Below are 5,727 nucleotides of genomic sequence, written 5' to 3'. Positions count from 1 at the left end.
ACAAAACAGACCTTACTTAAAAAACACGCCTCGTATTTTCGGCATCTTACTTCGAGAGTCTGCCAGGATCGAGTTTTCGGTATATCTGTGACGCTCCCTTGTGCACGAAATTTGTGGATATTCGTGATGCTACCTACTTTCCCTTCGCTCGGTGTCCAGCTAAATGTAGATTACACTCCAGTAATATTGCAACATTATTGCTAAACGCTTGTCCAAAGTTTCCTCTTTTCTACTCAGACTGCAGTTCTTTTCATGCTTACAATGAAACGAAGCTCGTGTTTGGTTTCATGCATTTATTTATTTATTCTTTTGCATCACCTGTAAGACTAATGGCCATGAGGTCATCCCTTTTGTCTAACCAGAATTATCATTGAAATATGTATAGTACGTGAGCAGTACACAATAATAATGTCACGTCGTAACCACAATCACGTCCAAATCAGAAAGCAGGATCGTTAGTGAAGTGCAGTACTTGGCACTGAAAGCACATTTATTACGAAAACCATAGATCAGTCAGAACAGAACCGAGCTCCTGGACGGAGAGCGCTGATATTTGTAACAACATAGAATATTCCAGAATTTATACACATTACAAACATAAGAAATTTTCAGAAACTTCCGCGCGTCTGTTGTATTCACCAAATAAATTTGGCACCCAGCTTTAAGGTAGCAGGAAGCGAACTCCCCTACTATAGAAAGTAGGTGCTGTAGCGAGGCGGCGTGCTTGCACGCAGCAGCTGTCTTGTCACAGGGCAAAATTGGACTACAACAAATATAACGTTGATAACACAATGAGAAACGATTAACAGTAATTATATATATATGTGTGTGTGTATGTACTCACCTTTAGTGTATTGCTGATAAGAAGGCTTGGCACTGCAATTAAAGTTGTAAATGTGGTGTCACCGCCAGACACCACACTTGCTAGGTGGTAGTTTTAAATCGGCCGCGGTCCATTAGTACATGTCGGACCCGCGTGTCGCCACTGTGTGATCGCAGACCGAGCGCCACCACAAGGCAGGTCTCGAGATACGGACTAGCACTCGCCCCAGTTGTACGGACGACGTAGCTAGCGATGCACACTGACGAAGCCTCGCTCATTTGCAGAGCAGATAGTTAGAATAGCCTTCAGCTAAGTCCATGGCTACGACCTAGCAAGGCGCCATTAGTAACATTGCATGTATCTAAAGAGTCTCACTTGTATCGCCACAATCTCCAGATGTACCACAAGGATGGATTAAAGTTAAGTATTCCAGAAGCTACGTACTTTTCTTTATAGCATTCATTACGTATCCTGTTTCAGACCTCACGCACCCTGCTTTGGCTTAGCGCGTGCCTTTCGGCTTCCTCGTATTGTGTCTAGGCTGTCTTGTCTAGACACAACAGTAAACACTGGTCCAAATCTAACTCAGTGGTCTGACTCTGCTGTTAGTGACAATCTGTATGTTCCGTGTTAATAACGCGACACTGTGGTCCTCAGCGAATACTTCGACACAGTGCGATGACTGTGGCAGCGTGATAACTGTCCGATGACTGGTGGTGCTATGCCTGATGACAACTGTGGCAACTGGCAACCGGCAGAGTGAGGCTGTGTGTCCGCTTTTATCCGCTGTTGGCGCATGAATGTTCGTTTTGCGAACTGTTCGTCTGACGTCCGGTGGAAGCAGGGTACGGTTCCTGTCATCATCGCCCGCTGTGGCGTCAGAGCATAGCTATGGCGGGTGGATTGGACTAGCTGTAGTCATTATGGCGGAAGCATAATATGGTCCTCGTTACGTGCGTCCTGTGTGGTGACTGACCGTAACTATGTGGCGCTACAGTAGAGGCAGGCCTGGCGGGCGGCGGACACGGCAGGAAGCTACGCCGATAAAGCTGTAAGCTCCTCTTGAATCCAGAGTAGCTTTGGGTGAGACATCAGCAGATGAACAACTCCGCGAGCCGTTTGAATCGGATCTATGTCTCAGGGAGTTGGCGATGTCGAGGGAGAACGCAGAAATCTGGCCGACCGCGTTTACAGACCATGAGGCATATATTTATACGGTTACCCTTGCTAGACAGCAGGTATGGAGACAGAGCGGTAGTTGGAAGATGACCGTCTCCCACCTGTGTGATACAGGATGCCGACGCATGGTGGAGAACACGTGGCATGACTGCCTCCACCGAAGAAATTCTTACGGTTCTGTCCTGTAGTGGTGGATCGAGTGCGCGAAGACAGCTTTACGGAGAACGTCGATAGGTTATGGGAAGGAGGTTTCTCGATAGCAGCGCCTGACCTCTGACTTACTTTACGGCCCTCCGGGAACTGTTCGCTCAAACACCTACACCGGAACGCCAGACAGCCGTTCACCGAGTCAAGGCGGAGCTGATACAACTTGCGATGCTAAGGATGGTGGTTAGGATGACGCGCAGGTGGCAGGACTGCCTGCCCAACGAACTTCCCTCGATGGATTATGTGATACAGGAAGGAAGAAGGAGACGGAGGACGTTAATTCATGAGATTCAACACAAAGGGACATAGCACAGGCGTTCAAGGAACATTTTAGCAGGTTGTATGCGAGCGACGGGGAGGGCCAGCGAGAGCTGGGGAACGTCCTGGACGAGATCCCAGACGCGACACGCGCGAACGGGGAAGGGGACGTGTTATCTGAAATTAATTGTAAGGAGCTGGAGGAAGTGATTACACGAGGTACCTCCAAGAAGTCTCAGCCCCTGATGGATTTAAGTTGGAATTTTACCATGCCTTTGTGACCATTATGACACCGATGCGGTTATGCATGTTTAATGAGCTTGTGCGGCAAGAAGTCCCGGTTCCCGTTAAATTCACGGAAGGGCTCGTGATCCCGATACCCACGCCACGTGACGGCAAACGATCGTATGATAGTCTCCACCGATGGTATCTTCATCTGCTACCCCACCGATGGTCCCTAATCAGTGTATACAGAGCCAGCCAAATCCGCAGCACATTACGTCAGCCTACCTACAGCCAATTCATTCACAAGTGTCCGCTGTTCAGTTCCACGAGTACTCACACAACCTTGGCCTGAACTGTCGTCACAATTCTTCTACCGATAACAGCTCAGAATATGCGTTTCACAATTTGTAAAACATCATTTAACTTCACTTTTCCTTCTGTTTACTCTGATTTATTACTTGTAAACTTATGTTATTTCAGTTTTATATTAAAATCTAAATAAAAAAGAGATTCTTTAAAAAATTGTGTTAATTTTACTGTCTTACCTCAAAGTTACGGCCAGCATCTGAATCGGTTGAATACATTCCCTCATAAATGTATCTTGGTTTTGAAGACGGTCCTTTAGTTTCACATGTAAATCATCGAATAATTTCATTGACATCCTGAAGTAATTAAAAAATTTGTCTTCGTGCTCTCGCAGCTTCGGGAAAATGGTGTAGAATGCTCCAGATTCCTACCGTAAGGTAATGAGAGGGTGCTCCCAATGAAACTACCATTCCTCCTTCGTTTTTTATTCTTTTATAGAGAAACAACATAGCAACCACTCGGCTTCTCTCCATGATCACTACTGAGCCTGTGTAGGAAGAAAACACAAAACCTAATATGAACCGTGTGAGAATCGTGTATGTGTGAAAGGGTTTCATTCGTTTTCGGTTGCAACTGAAAACGAGTCGAACCGAACCGAACCGAATCGAACCGCATACGTGTGAAACAGGCCTTAGAAAAGCCAAAAGAAAATGGCGGTTCCCGGTTCTTCATAGAGACGCTGTCTGCAACTTCGTTCTTTGTCATTCAGACTCCTTTGACCATATTAGTAGCGTCTGCACTGCCTAATCAATGTGTCACACGATGGTGAATTGTGGCTGTACATTTCGATCAATTCAGCATGGAGTGTTGTCCCCTTGTTCTCCTTCAAATGCAGGGAATGAATTAACGCATCGTACTCCTCTTCATCAATTGGCTGCACCATTTTATTTTTGCTCATTTGTTACTTTAATAAGTTACGATTGCAAAATACTGACACGAATACTTCACAGGAAAATAGGAAACCTGGTAGAAGCCGACCTCGGGGAATATCAATTTGGATTCAGGAGACATGTAGGAAAACGCGAGGCAATATTGACCCTACGAATTATATTACAAGTTAGATTAAGAAAATTCAAACCTATGTTTATAGCATTTATAGACTTACAGAAACGTTTTGAACAGTGCTGACTGGAATACTTTCTTTGAAATTCTGAAAGGGATAGGGGTAAAATAAAAGGAGCGTAAGGCTGTTCACAACTTGTACAGAAAGAAGGCGGCAGTTACAAGAGTCGAGGGGCATGAAAGGGAAGCAGTGGCTGAGAAGGAAATGAGACAGGGTCGTATCCTATCCAAGATGTAATTCAGTCTGTACATTGAGCAAGCAGTAAAGGAAACCGAAGAAAAATGGCCAGAATTAATATTCAGGGGGTAGAAATAAAACTTTGAGGTTTGTCGACGACACTGTAATTGTGTCAGCGACAGCAAAGGACTTAGAAGAGCAGTGAACGGAATAGACAATATCTTGAAAGAAGGATATAAGATGAAGATCAACAAAAGAAAAATTCTCCGTCTTCAGGCCACAAGTGGCCCATCGGGACCATCCGACCGCCGTGCAATCCTGAGATGAGGATGCAGATAGGAAGGGCGTGTGGTCAGCACACCGAACTCCCGGTCGTTATGACTGTTTTCTTTGAGCGGAGCCGCTACTATTCGGTCGAGTAGCTCCTCAGTTGGCATCACGAGGCTGAGTGCACCCCGAAAACTAGCAACAGCGCATGGCGGCCTGAATGGTCACCCATCCAAGTGCCGACCGCGCCCGACAGCGCTTAACTTCGGTGAACTGACGGGAACCGGTGTATCCACTGCGGCAAGGCCGTTGCCAACAAAAGAAAAACAAGGATAAAGAAATGTGGTCGAATTAAACCAGGTGATGCTGAAGAAATTAGATTAGGAAACGAGAGACTTGAAGTAGTAGAAGAGTTTCGTTATTTGGGCACCAAAATAGCTGATGATAGCCAAAGTAGAGAGGACTAAAATGTAGACTGGCAGTGGAAAGAAAAGTGTTCCCAAAGAAGAGAAATTTCATTGGCATTTAATACATATTCAGTTGTTGGGAAGTGTTTCCAGCAAGTATTTGTGTGGAGTGGAGCCATGTATGGAAGAGAAATGTGGTGCCACAGAAGAATGTTGAAGTTTAGACGGGTTGATCATGTAACTAATGATGAGGTACTGAACAGACTTGAGGAGAAAAGAAGTTTATGACACAGCATGACTAGAAGAAGGGCTCGGTTGGCGGGACGCATTCTGACCGTTTAGTACTGGAGCAAAGTGTGTGGGGTAAAAACTGTAGAGCAAGACTGGACCAAACCAGTCTTCAGACTGAAGACCCAACCCACAGAGGCAAACTACGGTACTATGGTGCAGTGATTGCAGCGTGTACCGGAGCTACACACACGCCCCCCAAACAAGCAAAAAGTTAATTACGTCACTCTGTTTCCTCGAGGCAATAATTAAAATTTTACGCCTACCCTTCGTAGATATTTTAAAGAGAACGCCCTTGCTAGGATTCTATTCCGATAGTAGATTGAATTTGCTGTCGTTGTTGTGCTAAAGCAAGGTTTAGGAAACTGTGGAGCGGTGACGTACGTGCGACGACGCCAGCTGAGGACTCCGGACAGGCTCCGAAAGCGCAGTGCGAATCACGCGAGAGGCGTTATTTGTGCGCCGAG

General features: G+C 45.8%; 1 pseudogene; it reads right to left on the bottom strand.

Moving 5' to 3' along the window:
* Nucleotides 1–4,761: 4,761 nt before the first annotated feature.
* On the bottom strand, nucleotides 4,762–4,879 carry LOC124557345 (annotated as a pseudogene).
* Nucleotides 4,880–5,727: the final 848 nt, after the last annotated feature.

This window comes from Schistocerca americana, chromosome X (genome assembly GCF_021461395.2).
Source record: "Schistocerca americana isolate TAMUIC-IGC-003095 chromosome X, iqSchAmer2.1, whole genome shotgun sequence".
NCBI lineage: Eukaryota > Metazoa > Arthropoda > Insecta > Orthoptera > Acrididae > Schistocerca > Schistocerca americana.
The sequence above is the reverse complement of the archived record's forward strand: the minus strand, read 5'-3'. Positions and strand labels throughout refer to the sequence as shown.